This window comes from Lycium barbarum, chromosome 4, assembly GCF_019175385.1.
Source record: "Lycium barbarum isolate Lr01 chromosome 4, ASM1917538v2, whole genome shotgun sequence".
Taxonomy (NCBI): domain Eukaryota; kingdom Viridiplantae; phylum Streptophyta; class Magnoliopsida; order Solanales; family Solanaceae; genus Lycium; species Lycium barbarum.
The window spans coordinates 48,656,330-48,682,006 of record NC_083340.1 but is presented as its reverse complement, the minus strand read 5'-3'; the positions used below and the strand labels follow the sequence as shown (position 1 = coordinate 48,682,006).

At 39.0% G+C, this 25,677-nt stretch overlaps 1 pseudogene; it reads left to right on the top strand.

Moving 5' to 3' along the window:
- The first annotated feature begins 11,671 nt into the window (after window positions 1-11,671).
- LOC132636006 (uncharacterized) lies at window positions 11,672-24,132 on the top strand (annotated as a pseudogene).
- Window positions 24,133-25,677: the final 1,545 nt, after the last annotated feature.

Sequence of the window (25,677 nt, the reverse complement as noted above, 5' to 3'; positions counted from 1 at the left end):
TTACTTCTGTCCTTAATATTATTTTTTTTTGGATTTTTATGTTTTTTGAAACAGAAATTCATTTTACCAAAATACTGGTTTGAACACTTAGAGATAAAATATGCTCCGTCTCTATCCACTATAAAAAAATGGATAATTTGTGGAGGTTGAAAGTTACAATTCGCGAAGGTTTTAACCTCCTTTAGCAAATAGCAGAGGTTAAAACTCCCGCGAATTGCAACTTTCAACCTCCGCAAATTGCCAATTTTTTTGTAGTGATCCAAAGTATATATAATTCATAGTAGGTTTGAGTTTAGGGCTTTGAAAATACAGCAAAATATGGGGTTGAGTAACTCTATGATAGAGGTGCTTCGGAACTCTATAGTAGTTGAGGCCTATGGGGGTAATAGGCTTTTGGAATGACTTAAAGTGAAAAATGTGATTACTAGAGAGGTTTCTAATTTGTAAATCTGGGGTTTTCTTTTGTCTATTGATTGTATTCAAGATAAGAAGTATACGCAAGCTATTATTAGCGCTGGCACCGGTTAGTGATACGAATTTTCTTTAATCTTTGTTCATTATTGGCTTGCTTTGTCCGGAAAAAAAAAAAAGCTGGGTTCCTTGGTAGGCCATGTCTACTGCTTGTCTATTACCTGTGTTTCCCAAGCTTCTACTATGAAAATTTCAGTGCTGGTGAGATCGAAATATGGTCAGTAAGATGATTTTTTACAATTCTAATTGTTATATCCCGTATTTCGTACGTTCGGATATCCCAAAGTAGTCGTGACGAAGTAAAGGGAATGACCATTTTCAAAAATTTATTATAATGTATAAGTTGTTGTGAATATTATTTACGAACATTGGTAGTATGGAAATAGTGAGGAAGACTAAGGGTAAAAAGGAAAATTCGCAAAAAGGGTTCATGGAAAATATTGCGAAGGACTAAGGGCAAAATGGAAATTTCACAAAAAAATATCAAGAATGTTCTTGAAGGGCCCTTGGCCGTGTGGCATGCCCCTATATGTCCACATTTTTATTAATTAATAAGGGCTAATGGTAAATTATAACAACATAAGGGGCAAAGCTTGCCAAAGAAGACATTAGTTTTCTTTGTTAAAATTTCAAGAAAACTCTAGAAAAAAAAAAAAAAGAGAAAAGAAAAAAAAAATGACAAATAAGTCATCTTTGCCACCAAATTAAGAAGAATCTAGAGATGGATAGGTGGCCACATAAGATTGGAGGAGACTATATATATATATATAAAAGGAGAGGACTAATTCATCAATTTGGAGAGTTGAAGAAACAAAGAAAAAAGAAGACATTTTGGAAGAAAAACAAAGGGCCAATTTCGGCCAAGCTTGGAGGAAACAAGAACCTTGGAAATATTTCTCAAAAATTACTCTCTACTAATTGGAAGGTCCCTAGCAAGGGGAAGAGGTCATTGGAACAAGTAGAACATTTATTGTTGCAAGATCAACATTCTAGCCAAGTGGGAAATTGAAGAAAAAGGGTAAGAACTTAATCTTCTTTTATATGTTATGTATGGTTGTGTATGTTGTGGTGTGTGGGAGTGAATGGAACTCATGAAGATTATGAAAATATGGATGTTGAATAGTTGTCCGTGTATATGTAGTTGTGGCCGTGTGGTCATAGTGTGATTTGGAAGAGAATGGATTAATTCTATGTAGTATGTTAGTTGTTGTTGCAATGTATGGAAAAGGATGGAAATTCATGAAAATAGGGGTGTAGTTGTTGTGGCCGAGAATGTTATTGTGTGATAAGCTATGATGAATTGATTTCATGTAATATTCTAGTCGATGTCGTTGCGGATTCTATGATATTATATGAAGGTTTAAAGGGTTGGAACGAAATGGAAATTGGTTGTAGATTGGTGGAGAAGTTAATGTAATATTAGTATGCTTCTTTATGTTTGTATGAATATGATGTTAGCAATGCATGGTTTTAATGTGGGTTATGAATCTAGAATAAAAATGTGTGGTTACACTTTTGTTGAAGTTTTCGGGTAGCATTAAATCATTGTGAATTTTGAAGAAAGAAATGTGTTGTGATATTTCCTCGGACTTGGAAGGTTTCGGGTTGTGTTGGAAAATTTTGTGGATTGTTGGAAATGTTATGGAATCATGTTTGTATGGTTTTGGATTGATTATATATGTTGATTAAGTTGTTGGAAGATTATGAGAATTGAATTGAATTGAAGTGAATTTGATTGAATTGTTGCGGGAATAATTGCTAGTATTGTTGTTGGGTTGGCCGGGTCAAATTCCCGGATTGTTGTCATCGATTTGAGGCCGAGCCGTACTCTCGGGGTTGGTACATTTACAGGGGAAATGCTGCCGAAATTTCGGCAGACAAAGTGTTACTTTAAAGAATCAACTTCTAAAGGCTCTAATCAAGTTTTGGTAAACATGACCAATTTGTAGATTTTGGCGGATTTGGAACGTGAATTTGGAGTCGCATAAGAAGCAGAAAAGGTATGTAAGGCTTCACCCTTCTTTCTATGGCATGTCTTAGACGGAATATGTTGGATATGAGCCTCGGGAATAACTCTACCCTCCGGAATCCGCGCCTAAAGTTTTCTCTTTTTCAATCAGTAGAATTGAACTAAAAAGTGTGCAAAATGTTGGAAGAATTTCCTAAACCTCTAGAACTCGCATAAATAGGACCCGACTACCCTAAAGCCCTCACAAGTAACGCCATGACATGTAACATATGTAAATTTGGTACGCCGCCTCATTTGACCCGAGGTGGGCCCATGGTCCCCGGATTTTCCTTATTGTTCCGTTTGATTTATTTTGAAGCAGAATCCAAAGAAACCCTTGATCCGTATTCCGTTCACCGAATGACAAGTACTGTAACTATGCTAACGAAAATACTCCTATGATGACAATGATAATGATGATGTTGAGAAAGAAAATATGCCTACGATAAGTACGACAAGAATGATTCCATGACTAAGAGTCTTGAGCTAAGAATCCTATGTGAATATGAAAGTGTTATACTAGTTCTTGAACCTCAATTCTATTCCTTAGCTATGACACTAGTTTCTAAAATACTTCAAAGCATATTAGTTGGCGGTTATAATGTCCATGATTTCATTTTATGCTCTCTCTTAAGGCTATTTTCCGTTGGTAGTCTCGCCTTAAAATATTCGTTCCTTCAAGGTGAGACAAAGTGACCATGATTATTCCATAATGTAATCGGAGGTCACCGACCTTACGTCACTCCGATGGACACATGACTTTCTTTGGGCTCTCATGCATGCCAATTGTATGAAATATGTATATGAATGTGAATATGTATATGTATATGTATATGGGGAAAAGGGGAAGGGCCACTGTTACATCACCACCTGATTCAGCTGGATTTCGTCCCGGACGCGGGATATGGGAGAGCCGGATACGGCGTCTGTATATGTTATATATATTTATATATATGATATGTTGGGACACTGTTGGGGAGGGGAGTGGGAGAGCCGATGTACTCGGCGTCTGTAAATGTGAATAAAGGATACCGTTTTCTGAAACGTTCTGTTTTCTGTACATGTAAATAAGAAGTACTGTTTTCTGAAAAAAAGACTAAGCATGCATGGCATCTGCCTGAAAGGCATTCATATGTACAGGTTACTTCTGTCCCAAGATAAGCTCCATATGTCTATTCCGTTATTATTCATACTGTATATTCCTTTATTATGTCACTATTCATACCTTACATACTCAGTACATTACTCGTACTGACCCCTCTTCTTCGGGGGTTGCGTTCATGCCGCGCAGGTACACCAGCTGAGCCACAGTTATCATAGAAGATGTTCCAGCGGAGTTGGTGGGCTCCACTTGTTCTGGAGTGCTGCCGAGTCAGAGTATATGAGCTATGGTGTTTGTTCAATGTTAGAGACTTTGCAGACAGAGTCATGAGTATAGAGTGTCAGCTTGGTAGACGGCTTCAACCGTCACAATGTTATTACGTTTCATGTCGCGGGTCCCATATGATGATAGACATTACTTATGAAAAAAAATATTGGAGGGCTTACCATGTATTTATTTCTTAATTGATACAAGAGTTTATCTATGTAATAAGAGTCAGCGGGTTCGCTCGGCTCCAGATATGGGGTCGGGTGCCCATCACACCCTAGTAAAGTCGGGGTGTGACACTAATAGAACGTTATATTAGAATAGTATCAATAATATCTCATTGCTCTGGCAAACTCTGCATGGTCGAGTAAAACAGACTTTAGGAAATTGTATTGTTAACCTGTAATATTTTTTCTTTGTGAAAGCCTGTGAAGGACTGTGCCTATGTGCTTGTTGTTTGCATTTCCATCTATATTGATCATATTGGTCTACAAAGTAGAAACATTTGAAGCTTGGATTTTAATTGTTTTCTCGGGATAACTAAATAGGCTAATGTTACCAGAATTGAACTAGGTTTGTGAGATGCTTCTACTTTTCAACTTCATATTTGTGTAGGATGTGTGGAGAGGGAGAGAATTTCAACTATATTCCACCGTACGTTTTGATAGTACATGTAAAATTACTAGCTATAACTATGAATACATTGAAATGTTCTAACGTGAGGTTCAGTGACAGAATCACGATTGGCACTACAGGAAGAAGTCAGAGAAATTCAATGCTCTGCCTCTAATGAGGCCACCCTCTAGCCACAGAGGCAGTGTGTATTGTAGGTGCAGCCTAATAAATTGGTGCTCTCGGTTTCATGGAATGAAAACAGAAAATCCTCTAGTAAGAAAATAATTTAAATCCAAACCAAAACTGAAAGAAGACCTTTAGATAGTTACAAAAAGGTGAACTTCTTATTCAAGAATAAGTCAAGATCACTGTCAGAAGAATTACACTAACTAGATGGTTGAATGTAAATATATGTAACTTAAATTCATTCTATAAGCACTCCACTCTATGCAATTGAAAAAATAAAAGTACAAAAGCGAGCAACAGAAAGAATGGCACGACACTAAATGCAGTCAGCGGACTTTAGATGCCGAATGACTAAAAACTTAGATGGATATTATTGAAAAAAAATTCCAATGGGAAAATACTTTCCACATAACTATAAATCCCTTCGATAGTCATCTTTTTAGGAAGTCCATGGATTTTATATTTTCTCCACTTCTTTCTTGTTATATCATAAGACAAGTAGGAGATAACATTTGATTTTAACTTGGCACCAAACATTTGATTTTAACTTGGCACCAAATACATTATATCTGTCATGCTTTGTGTGGGACCACAAAATCTATCATAACTAAACCTTGTCATTACCTATACTAAGGGAAATCCCAATGGTGATGTGCATCTCCCTTCTCCATGTTGAGTACATTTTGAGATCCATACTGTTACAATGTCTCATCTATTAAAAAAAATTATAATCTAGGACTGCTAATTTTCCTTTCAATTCTATTAGTTGATACTTCGTTGCATCGCGATCATACGAATACCATGTGATGATTCTGAAATTCGCAACTCTAACATCAAATGCAACTACACTATGTAGGATAGGAAGTGAATCAAAAGTATAAGTATCAACATATAGACGACTCCTCTAATGCAAACTTCATCTGTGAACGAATAAAATTGGGCCATTGTTTCTCTCTCCATGTTTCATCTATGCCTGAAGTGAAAATCCAATATCTTGTGCAGTACCCTTGTTCAAATTCAGGTGTCGATGTCATCAAAAGAACTTTATACTTCTTTTTCTTCTGGTTCATAACCTAGCGAATAGTAGCAATTATTCTGAGAGACATCTAAATCTAGATGCGGAAGAAATCTTACTTCTCTTGTATTGGGATTTCAAATTGCAACCGATTGCATTAGGAACTTCCAGAAGCAAAACAAATCGTTGACATTCTCCAACAAGTAGTGCCAGGGCGATCGTAGAGTTTATCAAAAATTCTCTATAGGGATAAGGAAGGAGTTTCCATCTTCCTTTTGCTCAACAACATAAAAAGCTTCCCTTCGCGCACAAATAATTTTGTTCCACCAGGACGATTCATAGAACGACATCCATAGGTATCCACAAAATTCGATTTTGATACAAGGGAATTACAAAATTTTGTAACACACTTGAAATGCATTAAGGACTTGATAGGAAGCCACAAATATTTCAAAGGTAAAGTTCTTCCTTTACCTTTTCCTCATATAACTTTTATACCAATTTCCTGAGAGGTTTTCTCCCATGAGCCAAAATCCTATTTTGACTCCTCAAAGAAACCTGAAAAATCTTTTAGAATGTCTTTTCCTTTTTCATTCTTTTGTCTATTTAAAAGTCCTAGAATCAGTTAATCAACCGTAAGCAAGTGTTTGTGTTGTTAATTAAGAAGTTTTCTAATGCAACAATAAATACCCTTGATTATACAAAATGCAGTAAGCTCTTCATTTTATTTTATTTTTATGCCATGTGAATTTGGTTATAGTTGGATGAAGCGTCCATGAAAGACATTACGCCATAACTAGTGGTAGCATCAGCCATCAACGCTTGGATGCAAAGCGGGAAATTATCTTTAGGGCATGCGTTGTTGAGATCCCTAAAGTCAACACATACTAGATTTTTGCAAGTTTTCTTCTTCACGGGAACGATACTCGAAATCCACGTAGGGTATTTAACTTTACAAACAAATTCAACCTCAATGAGTTTGTTAACTTCAATTTCAATCAAGAGTACTAACTCTGGTAGGAAGTGCCTCTGAGCCTGCTTAACAAGATGAGCACCATTCTTGACTGCCTGATAATGAACTGCTACTTTGAGATCTGATCCAGGCATCTCTTTATAACTCTAAGAAAAAACATCCCTATTGATAGTCCCAAGTGCATTTGTATTTTGATGATTTTCAAAATGTTTCAAAACCAGACATAGACCTGGTCTGTAATCTGCTCTCTGTGCACCTTCAATTGTCGGCAGAGATAGCTATAAAGCCGAGCCACTTGCTGCACACAAGTACAGTTGTGAGTTGGCCCATGCTTTAGGTCAAAGTGAATAAGTGGTCTCTATCCATCCCACATGATCCTACTAAATATACAACATGATGGAAACATACTGAGTAGACTTGAAAACCAAATCTAAAATCGAGCAAATCTTTGCCGCCACAAATTCTCTTAAGAACAAGGCACTTGCAAAACTAAAGAACCTGATCCAGACGCAGATTTAATCTAAGTTCTTTATATTGTTGTAAGACTTTGTTCGTTGGTGCTTAAACTGGAAACCTACTCTTCCAAAAAGAAGTTGTTTGTAGATGTCTTAAATTCTCAAGATTGCTTCCACAAGCTCATGAGTGGTACACTAGGATAGAGTTAGCTTAGTTATATTAGTATGTGGCTAGAGTTAGTCACTGCGGTGAAAAGTCTCAAAGGGTGTCTTTGAGTGATAACACTAGGCTGGAGTAAGTCTAGGTGTATTAGTGTGCTTGGCCAAGGGTAGTCAAGAGTGAGGGTTTCATAAGCATTATTGTAAGGGTAAAGGTTTATGGGAGTTAAATCCTAGCTTACGATAGAGTTGTAACATGAGTTGCTCGTGTAATGGAGTTGAAATCCTACTAAGGTAGATCGTGATTTTTAATTCCCTGAGCAAGGAGTTTTTCACAGTAAAATCGTGCCTTCTTTACTTGCTGCATTGCATAAGGGAACTGGTACACAACCAGGTCCCTCATATACTGTTTGGTGAGCGCACAACCGACAACAAGTGGTGTCAGAGCGGGTTCTTTCTAAAAGGTTAATAACTAGAAAGAATCTGAAAAATGGCAGCCCTACCAAATATAGAAGAAGGACAGTCTTTCACCAGACCTCCCAGATATAATGGAAAGTACTATGGGTGGTGTTGACACCTAATTTTGGCTCGACATGCTTAAAATTAACGTCTCGGTTGGCCTGATTCGTTAAAGAGCACGAAATACCATTTTTTTTTACACATTTTTACATTTTTCGACAATTTATTGATGATTATCCTTATTTTAGGAATCTTATCAATTTATTGTCATTTTTAAGAATCATTATTTTTGCACATGTACAGCGTAATACTACCATTTTGTGCAATTAATAATTGTCTCTATATTTTATAGCAGTACATTTTTATATTTTATACTTACATTATTATTTATATTTTATACTTACATTATTATTTATACATGTATTAGTTAACTATATTTTAGTATAATCCGTCAGTGCAGAGAAAATTGAAGCAATTAATTTTTAAATGCAGAGCAAAAATTCGATCAAGTCAAGGTCTCGTCACCTTTTTAAAAGTTGACATTTGAGGTGATGGGTTGAGTTCTTGATCCATTGATTAATAAATTTTTATACATTGGTTAAAAGGGTGAAATCCTATTGGACAATAACTCAAAGATTAAAATGAGTATGGAGGGGACAAAGGGGTAGGGCTTCATATTTTTTGGACAATAGAAGGAGTTAGTTTGTATTATAAAGGAATAGAGGGGGTTATTTTTTTTTTCATGAACTCATCTTCATTTACACGCACACACAACACTTTGCACATTTCACATTTCACATTTTTTCTCCTCTAAAACCTAAACATTTTCCTCCTCCACTTCACACAACAGTAGCCGCCGACCACCACCTTCACCGCCGCCGGCGGTGGACTTCACCTCCAACACCAGGCGACGCTCCAAACCACCCCCGCTGCCCCACTTCGTCTCCCTCTCTCTCTTCCCATCGCCGCCGACCACCACCACGACTCCACTGCCAACTCCGGCAGCAACCACAGCGCCACCCACGACTCCTACAACCACGACGCCACCATCTCCCCCTTCGTTCTCCTCCCTCCACTGCTCCGGCGAGGAGCTCCAGCTACGGTGAACCGGAGCAGCCACCAAACACAACCCCCGCACACCCATCCTTTTCTTACCTTTATCACTTTGACATTGTCCTTTTTCCAAGAAAAGAAAATTTCTCAGAGATTTTTAGATTTAGCATCTGGGGGCATCAAAATCTTTAATTTTAACTTGTTGTTAGTAGGGTGTTTTGTTCTTGCTCAAAAGGGTATCTTTTTTGGGCTTTTGCATCATTCATTTTGGTAATTCTTGAAAGGGGTTGTAGCAAGTAAGCTGTACTTTCTTGATTCTTCAGTTTCTTGCTGAAAAGTCATAGTAATTGGTAGTAGTTGCTTAATCAAGAACACAAATTTGGACTCGATTTTGCTTCAAGAAATGGTTATAGAAAGGTATTTATTTAGATAAATTTTCTTAATTGGGTGTTTTTTAACACATCAAGAAAGGTTAAAATAGTTGATTCAGTTTTGAGGAGCTACAAAATGAAGGATTTTGCTGGCACACCCGGTACTTTAACTGGGCTTTTTTTTTAGATTGGCTCAGTGTTTTTTTTTTTTACTGCTGTTTTCTTGTTTCTAATGAGTCGGACTGATTTTACATTCCTTTTACTAAATAAATGTTGGCTTTGTGCCCGAAAAAATATTTTTGGCAGTTCATGGTACTGTTAACTTTTTTATGGCATTTAGTTAAATTCATTTGGGCGAATACTAAATTCAAATGGCCGATGAAGAAATTTCCGTCGATTTCCAAGGCATCCCAGGTACAAAAAACGAGTTTTTATTTTAAGTTTATTTATCATTTCTTTAATTCATTAGATAGTTATTTATTCTCTTACTAACACTTTTACTAAGTTTTTATACAGGTACCCGGAGATACATCCCGAAGATGACACTCGGAAGGAACCCGAAGACTTCATCGAATCACTGTTTGTATTTACTTTCCGCATTTTTTTTTATAACTGTACAAAACATAAACTCATAATATAGTGGAAACCTTATTTTTGGAAGAGAAAAGGTCCAAAAATACCCTTAAACTATTGAAAAAGGCTCATAAATACCCTCCTTCCATCTTTTGGTCTAAAAATACCCTTCCATCCACCTTTTAGGTCTAAAAATACCCTTAAGGTTTGTTTTTGGCTCAAATATACCCTTTAAACTAACAGAATATGTTTTTTTGTTTTTTTTATCGGAAAAGGTCCAAAAATACCCTTAATCTATTGAAAAAGGCTCATAAATACCCTCCTTCCACCTTTTGGTCTAAAAAAATATGAACGAAATATGTTTTTTTTGCATTTCATGAATAAAAAAATGAAATAGGAAATTATAATTTTTTTTTTTGCATTTCGTGTATTAAAAAACAAAATAGGAAATTATAAGTTTTTTTTCATTTCGTGTATTAAAAAACGAAATAGGATAAAAAAAAATAATTTCGTTCATATAAAACGAAATAAATAAAATATATATATATATATATATATATATATATATATATATATATATATATATTTTCCAAGTTCGTTTTTATATGAACGAAATTAATTTTTTTTATCCTATTTCGTTTTTTAATACACGAAATGAAAAAAAACTTATAATTTCCTATTTTGTTTTTTAATACACGAAATGCAAAAAAAAAAATTATAATTTCCTATTTCATTTTTTTATTCATGAAATGCAAAAAAAACATATTTCGTTCATATTTTTTTAGACCAAAAGGTGGAAGGAGGGTATTTATGAGCCTTTTTCAATAGATTAAGGGTATTTTTGGACCTTTTCCGATAAAAAAAACAAAAAAACATATTCTGTTAGTTTAAAGGGTATATTTGAGCCAAAAACAAATCTTAAGGGTATTTTTAGACCTAAAAGGTGGATGGAAGGGTATTTTTAGACTAAAAGATGGAAGGAGGGTATTTATGAGCCTTTTTCAATAGTTTAAGGGTATTTTTGGACCTTTTCCGTTTTTGGAATGACGAGTTGATATATTTATTTACCTGTCGCCTTGTTTGTTAAACTTAAAATTGTCATTCGCTTTAGGCAAGACTTAGGTCGTCAATTCTTTCATAACTAGATTAAATTGACTTGGTATAAATACTTTGTTAAATAAATTCATATTTTTGACAATTAGGCAAAAATACTAATCCATCCTTTATTTTATATTCTTTATACACTCTTAATACAACTTATATTTTATATTGTTTCGTGTACACTAATACATTTTTTAATTAAGTTAAATTCACATTTTGACGCTAAGCAAATATTAAGTCATCCATTTACAAATCTTTTATTTTTTAGAGGCGTTACACATTTTCACTCATTTTTATCCACAATTCCTTATACTTATTTTTTTACTAATAATTTTTACAATTATTTTGTTCCGTATTCTTTTGATAGAATATTCATTAAACAAACTCTCTTTTTAACTAAACGGTAGAAACAAGTCAAATAAACTTCACTTTTTTGAATAATTTAGTTATATAAAATCTTTACACCAATGAATATTCGTAAATTATTTTTTACATTCTTTATGCACTAATATACCTAGTTATACAATTCTTTATACATTTTAGATTTGACGTAACACTCTTTTACACTTGAAATATGTTCTTTATATGTTTAATATACATACATTCTTTTAATATACATAGACGCACATTACATAGACATACATTCTTTATATCTTAGATATATTTATTTTTACATAGTCTTACATTTTTTTTATATTCTTAATGTAGTTACACATTCTTTACACTAATATATATATATATATATATATATATATATATATATATATATATATATATATATATATATATATATATATATACTCTTTGTACTAACAGATATACTTTTATACTTATGAGATACATTCTCTTTATATTCTTTTGTATATTCTTTTTTACTATACATTCTTTATGAATACTTGATACTTAATATAAATACATTTTTATACACTATATATACTTAGTATACTATCACCTAGTGTAGCTTTTCATGAAGTCATAACATTTTAAAAACAGGTAATAATAATGATAAACAGATAGATAATCCCCCTCTAGTGTTTAGTTAAACTAAGTCTAAGGACTGTCTTCGGGCAGGCTCTGAGAGATGCTTAATATCTTCCCCTCGGGGTAAATAAAACCCTTATCTAGAATCTCATAGGTTTTGTGGACTAAAATGGAGTAGACACACAAATACATATAGGTTTCCTGATTTTCCTAAAAAACAAGGTGGCGACTCTGGCCCTTTTAAACTAGTTAGAAGAACCGTGAAGTTGCAAACTATATTAGACCAGTTCAAAATAGGGCGTAACAGAATAGCGACTCCACTGGGGATTACCTAGGTTTTGACCTTAACAGACTTAGTTTAAGTGAGCACTTGAGGGATATGTGATTATTTATTTATTTTTAATATTATTACTTTTTATGTATATATTGTGAACTGCTACAATATTATCTTTGAAAGGACACGAGCCAAACCAAACTTGTGTTCCTTGTTTGATTGAAGACACTACATGTTACTGTTTTCTTTATACTGTCATCGCACTTTCAATTGAGTCTTTGGCCGTACACATACACACATTGTGCACGCGAGTTGTGCTTTTGCGCTCCTCCGAACCTTCTTCAAACTCCTTAGTTTCAGAGATTGGTGGCTAGTCTTACTACTTGCCATCTCGCAGTTTTCCGAATATTCTTTATCAGCTTAGGTGAATCTACTCTTAGAATTCTTAGGTCGTTGTATGTATAATTTTGATCACTGCTCTAGCCGGATTAATTTCATTCTTTATTTTCCACATATTTTTTATTTGCTACATGCTCTTTGCATCTTACATATTCTTTATTTGTTTCACATACTGTATTTATTAGACATTCTTTAGTTGTACATATATACTAGACATACCTTCTTCCGCCTTGTCTGCTTTATCGGCCAATTTTGGTTGACTTATGTTGAGCTTGGAACCTTTCCAAACCCTCACACCCATTTTTTTGGTCTTTACGACCACCCTCACAGCCATATTATTTTTCATACCTATTTTCAATCTTTGCAACTATCATTTTGATTTTACCAATCTTTTTCAATACAACACAATTTTGTACATTCTTCTCATCCATGGAGCACACTTTTTTCAGATTCAAACTCTTGTTCATAACCTCACTTCTGTTCAATACAATCACCAATTCATCCAAATCACATACGACACCGTATCTGTCCGAACTACGTCTGACCTGATTCTTGTCCTGGCAAGATACGTAGGCAACCCTACATAAGGGTTCGGTCTCCCCACTGTTTCAAAATAATTCACCGGAATAAAAAACTAGGAAAATTATTTTGAAGCAGTTCAAAGACACTCTCCAAAAAGACTTCTAAGAGCGTCAATCAACCCCTTGAAATCCAAAATCCAACAGCGCCAATACCAGGCTTACCCCAACCATCACCTGGCTTTGGTCCCAAAATATGGGATATAAGCTTTTCTTCTTCTCCCGAGCATAGCAGGCCATGGAACTTTGGCTTGTCGGTGTTTATTTTTCAACCCCAAAGGTTCAACACATGTAAATTCTTCCCCCCTCAGCTATACAATAATCGTGCCAACTGACAAGGAGTAATGTCAAAGCTCCACAAACAGTTTGGCACCCAATTATTGCAATCTTACTGATATGCGCAGAGTATTTTTAGAAACTCCGTAAAGATCGGCATCCTCTCTTATCACCTTGCCAGCGGACGCAATTTTTTTTTTTAAAGCTCCGTCAACGTTGGCATTTCTTCATAGCCAACCATGCCAATGGATGCAGAATAGTCTCAAAGTTCTGCCAATGTCCGACCTTCTCATCTTGTCAACGTACTGGAGTAATGTCAAGGCTCCATTTACGGTTGAATGAGTTTTAGTTCAAGTAGTTCATCAAAAATTTCAGGGACATCAGAATCCAGGAAGGGGTATTCTCTCACTTGCATCTCCTTCAAGGCCGACTTTCGGCTTGTGTTGTCTTGAAAGAAAGTTTCTTTCATACTTTGCTTCTTGTGCACCTTTGTAGTAAACTTTACAGGCGAGACATTGACGTCCATGAATATTTTGTTGTCACTCTTGGGAACGAACTTGTTCCATCTCTTTGGTTCTTACTTGTCCTTTCCTTTGTGAGGGTCCTAGACAAGCATTACTTGATTTCCTGCGAAAGACAGTCTCAACTCCATGTCATGAGTACGAGTAGCTAGTTCTTCAAAGGACTTTGTCTTGAATTCTTGCAAGATGTAGCAAATTTCCCTGTGAATTCCTTGGATGCACATCTCTATCCCAGAAGCTTCGTTGAGCATATCTTTACAGTTTAGACTTGCATTTCTCCATTGATTGATGAAATCGATAACTGGTTTGTCCTTCTTCTAGCGAGTGCTTGTGAGTTCCGCCATGCTCACAGTATTCCTTATGCTATAAAATCAATTGAGGAATTCCTGCTCCAGTTGCTCTAAATTATCAATAGAATTAGGCTCAAGATCAGTGTACCAGTCAAAGGCATTCCCTTTGAAGCGAATGAACTGTTTGACAAGATAGTCTTCAGAAGTCCCAGTGTTGTTATATGTTTCAAAAAAATGTGCAACATGCTGTTTTGGATTTCCTTTTCCCTCAAACTACTAAATTTAGGAAGTTGATAACGGCTGGCATCTTGAAGCTATCAATTCTTGTAGTGTACGGCTTTGCGTAAATAAAAGAAGAGTTGACAGTAACATCGCACTTTTCCTTAATAGTCCCTTTGATGAATTTCTTTAGTCGGTCAAGTGGGATCATCCCTTTAGAAAAAATTGGTTTTCCTTGGTGGGCGCTTCTTTTGCGCAAAGTCTCTTGTGCTTCGAGACCCTTCCTAGGTGTGTGGCTGGATTCTCCTTCCATTAATCCATCCATCAACTTTTCAATCCGAACGTCTAGATTTTGCACATGCTTGGCCAAGCCGTTGATCACCTTTGTCAAGTTTGCTAGTATACCCTCCATAGCATTAGTTACTATCGTTTGCATGACTGTTGGATACCCTCCATAGCATTAGTTACTATCGTTTGCATGACTGTTGGGGATGTTGGAGAATAGCATGGATTGTCGCATAAGTTGATCTTTGATTGGCTTACTTCATGTGGTGTGAGTGGAGAGGATCTGTCGTTTGAAGTATCATTATCTTCCTTCATGGCAGAGTTCTTGAATCAAGAGAGATCAAGTTGGGATAGTGTCTTCTTAATCTTTTCAGCAATACTGCTTCCTCCCTCCATTGCATCATTAAGAGATCTTTTTCGTTTTAGGGATGAAGATTCGAAAACAGGAGTTGATGCGGGTGACACTTGGAGTGCTTGTTGTCCCAACATGTTTTCTTTGCTCCTCGTAATTGGTTTAACGCTTCCAAAGGTGACATGGAGGATGCTTTCCACGTCACCAGAGAACTTGGAGTCAGCAGCCTTGGAGGAAGTTGATTTGGAATAGAGCTTCTTTGAAGTCATTTAGTTGTTCTCGAACGTTGATGATTGAAAAGTTGAGATGAGAGGTAGAGATTGCCCCACTAGGTGTGCTAGAATTTGTAGACAATAAAATTTGAGTCGAGAAATAATAATCAAGACAGGAAAATATCGCAACAATCGTTGCATTAGATTTCAAGTAGGAGAGTTACAATCTCGATTAATCCCCCGATTCGTCTTTTCGATAATAAATTCAAAGGCTTTTGAGCTTGATCTTGAAATTATGTGGATTTGATTTTGATTTTGATTTGAATTGATTCGTCACGAACACTTTGATGGTATCCACGAACAAGTGAATGTGATCTTGAATACCTCGATATTTGATTCGTCTTCGTTCTTGAGCTTTGGGTATTAAAAACTTGCAGAGACATGTTTGCCGCTTGTAGAAAACTTGTACTGTTTGATCCACGAGCTCCATCTGACTTCTTGTTTGAAGTTCGAATTCTCCCCCTTTTATGAATTATGAGGACTGATGAGTCGGGAAATTACGCGATATTCGACACCAACTACTTAGTCTTTTGCACATCCCCAAGTGCTTTTGATGTCGTTTCTCGTGTTTTTGTGACAATTTGCAGAATAACATGTGCCGGAAGTAACTTGAAGCAAAATGAAGGAAAATGAACCAAAAAGTCAGCTGAACTGAACAATGGCATCACATGCGAATCGCATGTGATGCAGCATCTGCTGACAGAAAGAGGCGAAAGAAGAAACCATGTGTGACACCACATGCGACACCATATGCGAGTCGCATGTTGCACATGCGACTCGCATATGATGTCGCATATGCTGCTCAACAGACGATCAAGATTGTCACACATGCGATGGTTTGGTGCAACATGCGACTCGCATGTTGCACTTGCGACAACATGTGCGAAACGCATCTGGTGCACAGGGGCATTTTTGTCTGGAAATTGTTCCCGTTTTGGACATGCTATAAATAGATTGTCTAGGGTTTTGGATTGGGGATCCTGCAGTTTTTTTGGCATAGACTCTTGTGGAGTCATTTACTGTTGGTTGTTGAAGCATTTAAGAGATTTATTTTAGTTTTGTCAACTTCTTCAACCAGTACTTTTGTAAGCTTTATGAATACATTTTACTTGATTGATTTACTTTTAATGAATATTAGTAGCTAATCTTTCAGCTAAGGTTGTGGTATTCAATGTGTTAGTTATGTGACTGGGTTTCATATTCAAACTATATTTATATGTTAATGGTGTTTTCTATTAACTCTTCAAGCATCAATGTCTTGTGATGGTGTACAACATTACTTGTGCCTTAATACCATTACTTTGCTTGGAAAAGAAAGTAGAGGTTAGGAAAAGAGTTAATAGCAACAATGTGGGTCATTAAATCCATCTAATGGCTTGAGCTAGGAATAGGAAAGCTAGTTGAGGCTACATGGGTGCTTTCTTATAAAACATCCTAGAGCTTGGAAAAGCCTAGGATGAAATTTGCTAATTTGGTTGGAAAACTTTTGGCAAGAATCGCGTGACCCTTGGCTTAATGCACCTAGGCGTATAAATAAGTTGAATTGATACCCAAACGCATTACTCTCCATTGGAACCACAACCTTAGTCCCATTTACCAATTATTTCAATCCTATAACCATTCTCAGTTTTCAATGAACAAACAACAATCAAACTTTTATTACATTTCCTCTCCTCTTGAAATATAGACTAATAGTCGGGTGTTACACTTATCAAGTATATTTCTTCATTGTATTCCCTGTGGGATCGACCCCGACTCATAGTTGGGTAAAATATATTTGCATACGACCGTGCCCATTCTAATTAATAGGGTGGATTTGGACGTTACCAAAAATGGCGCCGTTGCCGGGGAATACGGTCTAGAAATTTACTAACTAGTGTAAAACTTTACTTTTAGTCTTTATTTCTTTTCTTATTTCCTTTTTGTTGTTGTGTGTTGTGCAGGCAATATGGATGAGGATGGTAACCCTGTCCAAAATCCACCAGTAGAGGTTGGTGAAGAAGCTGCGGGGGCAGGTTATGCAGCTGCAATTCAGCCCCCGCCTTTAATTGGAAACTCGAGTTTCCACATAACCAACACAATGCTGCACCTGCTCAACACTAAGGGCCTGTTCGGTGGTCTACTCACAGATGACCTGAATAGGCACCTTAAGAACTTTCTTGGGGTCTGTTCTACCAATGTGCATCCGGGCGTCTCAATTGAAGCAGTCAGGCTACGGCTCTTCCCGTACTCCCTAACGGGGGAAGCCACGGCTTGGTTAGATGATCTTCCTTCCGGTTCCATCACTACTTGGGAGGAACTGACCGAAGCATTCCTCAAGAAGTTCTTCCCTCCATCGCGGATGTTACAACTCCGTGACGAAATCAACAACTTTCGTCAACTTCCTGATGAAGCTCTCCATGAAACTTGGATTCGTTTTAAAAAGAAAGTCAAAAGCTGTCCCAAGCATGGATTGCCTGATGGTGTGCTTCTGCAAACATTTTATAGATCTCTGGATTCGGTCAACAAATCAGTGGCGAACAACATTGCAGAGGGGTCTATTATGGACAACTCTTATGCCACCGTTAGTGAATTGTTGGATAAATTGGCCGAGACTAATGAAGCATGGCACACTAGGTATTCGGAAGTGGGTGGAGGAAGTTCCTCCAAACATGTGCTCACTCGTGAGATGATTAAGAAGGAGGAAGAGAGAGATGAGTCCATGGCCAAACTTGTCACCCAAATGGACCTTCTAACAAAACATGTCATGGGTGGCGGAAGCAAAAAGGTGAATGCGGTAGAATCCTTTGAAGGGGGTCCTCCGGATGAGCAATGTTTCCAAATGTATGATGAGGAGGCGAGCTATGTCAACAATCTAAGGGAGGGTTCCCGTCCGAACTACCAAGGTCCGAATCAAGGATCTTGGCGGCAAGGTCAAGGGAATCAAGGTTGGAACAAAGAACAAGGTCACTCTAATTGGAGAGAAAATCGTGACAACAATCAAGGTTGGAACAAAGAACAAGGTCACTCTAATTGGAGAGATAATCGTGACAACAATCAAGGGGGGTACAATAGCAATTACAACAATCATCGGAGCACAAATCCGTATGTCCCTCCAAAGGGAAATCAACCAAGCTCTAGTCAACCGCCCAATAGCGACTCCACTAGTTCAAAAATTGAAGATATGTTGTCAAAGGTATTGAGGAAAGTGGAGTCCACCGACACCTTTTGCAAGGAGACTAGAGATGAGGTCAAATCCATGGGTCAAGTTGTAAGCTCACACTCCACCTCCATTAAACAATTGGAGTCTCAACTTGGCCAAATCTCGGCAATCCTAAACCAAAGGCAGAAAGGCTCACTCCCTAGTGACACAGTTGCTAATCCAAGGAACGATGGTGAACATAAATGCAATGCAATTACTACTAGGAGTGGCAAAACAATTGGGGAAAAGGAGTTGGTGAACGAAAATGTGTTGGGTGATGAAGAGAAAATGGTTGAAGAACCCATGGTGGCTGAAGAAGAAGCAAACCCAAAGAATATGCGGGCTGGTATTGAAGAGCCCATCGTTAACAAGGACCTTCCGGAAATCAATGATGCCTCGGAAAGCAAGGAAGCGGCGGAGGAGGTACCAAGGGCTTCACCGCCCGTTATGAGGCCTCCCCCTCCTTTTCCTCAACGATTGGCAAAGAAAGCGGAAGATGGAAAGTTCCTCAAGTTCATCGAACGATTAAAGGATCTCTCAATAAATATTCCATTGGTTGAGGCACTTGAATAAATGCCCGGTTATGCGAAGTTCATGAAAGATCTAGTGACCAAAAGAAGGAGTCCTGGCATTGAAACATTGGGGGGCACTCATCATTGTAGTGCAATCGTCACCAAAGCTTTGGTGCACAAAAAAGAAGACCCCGGAGCATTCACAATTCCATGCACCATCGGTAAATACAAGTTTGCTAAAGCTTTATGTGATCTTGGAGCAAGCATCAATTTGATGCCGCTTTCTATCTTCAACAAGTTGGGATTGGGAACCCCCCGTCCTACCACGATGAGATTACTTATGGCGGATAGAACTGTAAAGAGGCCCATTGGTATTCTTTATGATGTGCTTGTAAGAGTGGATAAATTTATTTTTCCGGCCGATTTCGTGATCTTGGATTGTGAAGTTGACTTTGAAGTTCCCATAATCTTGGGAAGACCATTCTTAGCCACAGGGCGTGCCCTTGTGGATGTGGAAAGAGGTGATCTGAAATTTAGAATGAATGATGAAGAGATCACTTTCCATATTTGCAAGTCAATGAAACAACCGGCGGATATGAGTGTTGTGTCGGTTATTGACACAATTGATGAAGCAATGGAGACAACCATAGAACATGAGCATATAGGTGATATGTTGGCTGCGGTGATAATGAATTATGAATGGGACAACGAAAAAGAATTTGAGGAGATGGTCAATGCATTGATTGGAATGGGGTCTTACCACCTCAATCCAAAGAGACTCGATCTTGACCTGGAAAACCGAGCAACTCCTCCTGCAAAACCTTCAATTATTGAGCCTCCTACTTTGGAACTCAAACCTCTTCCTTCACATTTGAGGTATGAGTTTCTTGGACTCAACAACACACTGCCTGTGATTATATCTGCCCGGTTGACGGATGAGCAAAGAGGGAGGTTGATGGTGATCTTGAGAAGATACAAAAAAGCTATCGGGTGGAGTATTGCGGATATTTAAGGGATTCCACCTGGTATTTGTACACATAAAATTCAGCTTGATGAAGACTGTGAGCCAAGCGTTGAACATCAAAGGAGGTTAAATCCTCCCATGCAAGAGGTTGTCAAGGTTGAGATAATCAAGTGGCTGGATGCTGGGGTTGTGTACCCCATTTCAGATAGCTCTTGGGTGAGTCCGGTTCAATGCGTACCAAAAAAAGGTGGGATCACTGTGGTTGCAAATGATAAAAATGAGTTGATTCCCACTCGCAAGGTTACCGGGTGGCGTGTTTGCATGGATTATCGGAAGCTGAATAAGTGGACCAAAAAGGACCACTTCCCAATGCCATTCATGGACCAAATGCTTGATAGGCTTGCGGGTAGAGATCATTATTGCTTCCTTGATGGGTATTCCGGGTACAACCAAATCACCATTGCCCCCGAGGACCAAGAGAAAACTACCTTCACTTGTCCTTATGGGACTTTTGCTTTCAAGAGAATGCCTTTTGGGTTATGCAATGCACCCGCAACATTTCAACGTTGCATGATGTCTATTTTCTCCGATATGGTTGAGGAGTCCATTGAAATATTCATGGATGACTTTTCCGTAGTTGGGGATTCCTTTGATGAATGCTTGCAGAATCTTGCCCAAGTATTGAAACGATGTGAAGAGACAAATTTGGTTCTGAATTGGGAGAAGTGCCTCTTCATGGTTAGAGAAGGCATCGTCTTGGGGCACAAGATTTCGGAAAAGGGGCTTGAAGTCGACCAAGTTAAAATTGAGGTTATTGTTAAGCTTCCCCCTCCAATTTCCGTTAAAGGTGTTCGTAGCTTCCTTGGGCATGCTGGGTTTTATAGAAGATTTGTCAAGGATTTCTCAAAAATAGCCAACCCGTTATGCAAGTTGTTGGAGAAGGAGTCGAAATTTGTATTTGATGATGCTTGCTTGAAGGCATTTGAGGCTCTGAAAGAGAGACTCACATCGGCTCCTATCATCATTGCCCCGGACTGGTCTCAACCCTTTGAGCTTATGTGTGATGCAAGTGGCTTTGCCATGGGGGCTGTTCTTGGCCAGAAGCGTGATAAGATCTTTCACCCAATTTACTATGCAAGCAAGACTCTGAACAGTGCCCAAATGAACTACACTGTCACAGAACAAGAGTTGCTGGCTATTGTATTTGCTTTCGAGAAGTTCCGGGCTTATCTTTTGGGCACTCATGTGATTGTTCACACCGATCATGCAGCCCTACGTTACCTCATGACAAAGAAGGATGCAAAACCGAGGCTGATACGTTGGGTCCTTCTTTTGCAAGAGTTTGACTTTGAAGTCAAAGATAGAAAAGGGTGTGAAAATCAAGTGGCGGACCACTTGTCTCGTCTTGAAGAGGGTGGGCGTCCATTGGATGGCCTAGAAATCAATGAGTCATTCCCGGATGAGCAGGTAATGGCGGGGTCGCATGACATGATCCCTTGGTATGCCGATTTTGCTAACTTCCATGCAAGTGACATCATGCCAATGGATTTGAACTTCCACCAAAAGAAGAAGTTTTTGAGTGATGCCCGGAAATTCTATTGGGACGAGCCATATCTATTCAGGGTTTGCGCCGACAACATCATAAGGAGGTGCATTCTCGAAGTAGAAATGATGCCCATCATCGAAGCTTGTCACTCATCACCGGTTGGTGGACATCATAGTAGCTCAAGAACGGCTGCTAAGGTTTTTCAAAGTGGGTTTTATTGGCCGACAATCCATCAAGATGCTCATGACTTTGTAAAAGCTTGTAATCAATGTCAAAGACATGGGGGCATAGCAAGAAGGCATGAGCTACCAATGACACCAATTCTGGAAGTTGAATTGTTCGACGTATGGGGCATTGATTTTATGGGTCCATTTGTAAGCTCCTACAACAACAAGTACATTCTGGTGGCAGTAGACTACGTATCCAAATGGGTGGAAGCCGTCGCGCTCCCCAACAATGAAGGAAGAAGTGTCACTGCATTTTTAAAAAGGGTTATCTTCTCAAGGTTCGGAACTCCAAGGGCAATCATTAGTGACGGGGGCTCTCATTTCTGCAATCGATTATTCAAGACTCTTCTTGAGAAGTATGGGGTCAAGCATAAAGTGGCCACCCCCTATCATCCCCAAACAAGTGGCCAAGTTGAGGTCTCAAATAGAGAAATTAAGAGCATCCTTTCCAAAACAGTGAATGCTAACCGGACTGATTGGTCAAGGAAATTGGATGATGCCCTATGGGCATACCGAACAGCCTACAAGACACCAATTGGCATGTCCCCATATCAACTGGTATTTGGAAAAGCCTGTCATCTTCCGGTGGAACTCGAACATAAGGCATTGTGGGCCTTGAAAAAGTTGAATCTAGAATGGGGTGATGCCTCAAACTTGAGGTTGGAGCAGTTGAACGAACTCGATGAATTTCGACTAAAGGCATATGCGAGTTCTTCACTCTACAAGGCCCGCATGAAACACTTCCATGACAAGAAGATCTTGCAAAGAGAGTTCAGCATCGGAGATCGGGTATTGTTGTTTAACTCCAGGCTCCGGTTGTTTCCCGGGAAGTTGAAATCCAAATGGTCTGGCCCGTTTGAAATCACGCAAGTGTTCCCATCTGGAGCAATCGAACTTGTTTGCCCAAGTGGTAATAAAATCAAAGTGAATGGGCAAAGGGTGAAACATTACTGGGGATCTCAGAATGAAGCAAAGATTATCGAGGTCTTCATCCTCAACGAGCCATAAAAGGGCTAAACAGGTATCCACGTCGTGCTGCGACGTAAAATCAAGCGCTTCTTGGGAGGCAACCCAAGTTTCATTTTCATGTGTTTATTGTTCTTTTACGATGTTTTGATGTGTGTCCAAGTGTGTAGGAATAAAGTGTGCACAAAGCAGAAGAATTGGAAAAATGCCCCTGTACACCACATGCGACACCACATGCGAATCGCATGTGGTGCCTGCCATGGCAAATGCGTCTCGCATCTGATGCCAAAATTCAGTCATTGAGAACCAAAGTTTCTGTCATCATATGCGATGGAGTGTCACGACATGCGACTCGCATGTCACACATGCGACATAATGTGCGAGTCGCATGTTGTGCAGGTAGGTGAAAATTCGCGGGTCGACCCGACCCGGCGGAAACGTTTTGTTTAAAATAAAAGAAGGTAACCGTTCATCTTCAGTTACAACTTCACGATTCCCTCTCCTCCCATTCCTTCTTCTCCCCTACATCATCCCATAATTCCATTTCACTCTAATCATCTTTAATCACCTCCCCAAATCCTGACTGGTATTTACTTCTTTTCCCCTGAAAACAAAGGATTTCAAGGTCTCCTACTTTCATTAACTTTCAAGGTATGTCGACTTTTCGCTCCTGTAATTAGTGGGTATTTACTACTTGCTCAATTCCATGTCATTATCATGCCGTAGTACCGTACCACTCGTTGTATTTAGTTAGTCGGGTAGATCTATTTTATGTGATTTTGTGGGTTGATTAAGAATTGATGAAAAATGGGGAATTCTTGAGTACCCATGATTGTGTAGTCCATCTAGGAATTGGTTGTTAATGACGAATGAGATAATGACTGGGAAATTCTTGAGTACCCAGTTGTTGTAAGAATTGTTAGTTTAGGCTCGCTCTCAACTCATATGATTAAATGCCTAAATGACCCTTTGAATGCTTGAATGGTGCGGAAATATGATCGTTCGCCAAAATGGGGAATTCTTAAGTACCCATGGCACCTTACCTGTGAAGTAGGACCCGTGATGCCTTTTGGATTACAAAGTGTCATTGTCTGTTGTGAAGAACAATCATCGAATATAGATGTGTGTGAGTAATTTAATAGAATTTTTCCAATGATAGACGGGGGAAAGCGATATTAACGGAAAAAGTTACCTAAACATATTTTGTTTGGTTTGTGTGCATCTGTGTTAAATAAAAAAAAAAAAAAAAATCGAGTGACTCACATGCGAGCATCATATGCGATGCGCATGTTGCACATGCGAATCGCATATGCTGCAGCATGTGGTGACAGTGAGACACTCACAAGTAGTGATCTCACTGTCATCATATGCGACACCATATGCGAGTCGCATGTCACACATGCGACTCGCATGTAGTGATTCGCATGTGGTGCCACCGTAAAAAAAAAAAAAAAAAAAAATGTTTCTTTATCATTGTTAAAGGAACACCATAAATAATGGGTATACTTTTGTATGTTGTGCAGGATGGCTCGTTCAAATCAACCTCAAGGTGGAGGAAAACGAGCAACACGAAGACGAAAAGACAAGGCACCTGCTGAACCAGTCCCCCAGTCTGAAGAGGGGACACATGGGGCCTCCTCTCCTGAACCCGAGGATGCTGTAACCAGAGGTCAACGGAGGGAAGCAATAGAGCAACGGTTTACCGTGCCGGGATCTAGGGAACTATATAAGACTTGGAACACAATTAAGCCCGATGGGAATCCAATCCGGGGCCTCATTGTTGAAAAGAGAGTCACTCTACAGGGGCTGCACGACCAATGTCCGGGACTCATTCGCAAGCTGGAGACCTTGAGATGGACTTATTTCATGCAACCCGCTACATACTGCCCGACCCTAGTGATGGAATTCTACGCAGCTTATGCAGCCACATTAAATGCGAAGAAGTCGCGCCGCCAACCAAAGAAAAACTTGGAACATTTGTGTTGGGTTCCGGTTCGGGGGAAAGAGATTGATTGTGCTGCCGATACCATAACATCCATTCTATATGAGCAACGCCGCGAAACAGACCCTATTGAAGGATGGCCTCCGGTCAGTTCGGAATATGAATTGAAGATGGAGAACCCGGAGGAGCATCGAGAGTGGGCTGCTTCAATAATTGCCTCTGGGACTCCACCATGGCTAGATCCATCGGTCACAATTGAGAAGAACACTTTCAACCGCGAAGCAAAGTTTTGGCTATCTCTCGTATCATCGCGGGTGATTCCTTCCAAGAACAACACCAACATACCTATTGCAAAGTGTATTCTCATTGCTTCGCTCATGTCGGGCCATCTTGTCAATGTGGGGGAAATTATCCGAGACCACATCAAGAATTCGTCCACTCAGAAGGGCACATCGCTCCCTTTTCCCTGTTTGATTACTGAATTATGCCGCCGGACAGAGGTTCGTCATATTCCTCGGGTGGACAGGAATGTACCGGCTGATCAAATGATTGATTACACCAAATTGGAACCGGGAACTAGGAAGCGCAAGCGGGTGAGCACGCAGCCGAGAGCTTCGGGGACACCACTTGATGCTCATATTCTTGGGTCCGAAGATTTGGCCACCAATGATGAGGAGACCACTCCTACCACAGCCCCTCGAGCACCGAGGTCTGACCCTCCGAGTTCTTCCACTACAGTTCCTACTGATACGGTTCCGCCATCCACCACAGCAGCTCGTGGAGTGTCTGCCGAGGGTATGCGAGTGCTCCGGGCAGCAGATGCTAAAGTTAATTGGTTGGTTGAGCGGCTCCCCAATTTTGTGAAGGAGGCGATTGAGGCAGCAATGGCACCCTACACTCAGGCGATCACAGATATTAGAAAAGAGCAGGACAGAATTAAGGAGCATGTTCGCCACATTGATCGTCGGTTGGAACAGATTGAGGGGGGCAGTGCAGGCGGTCTTCCTGCCATTCGGGCGGACCTAGCTAAAGTCAAGAAGGACATTCGGGTATTGAAAGCCCATGACATTGAGCTCAGTGCACC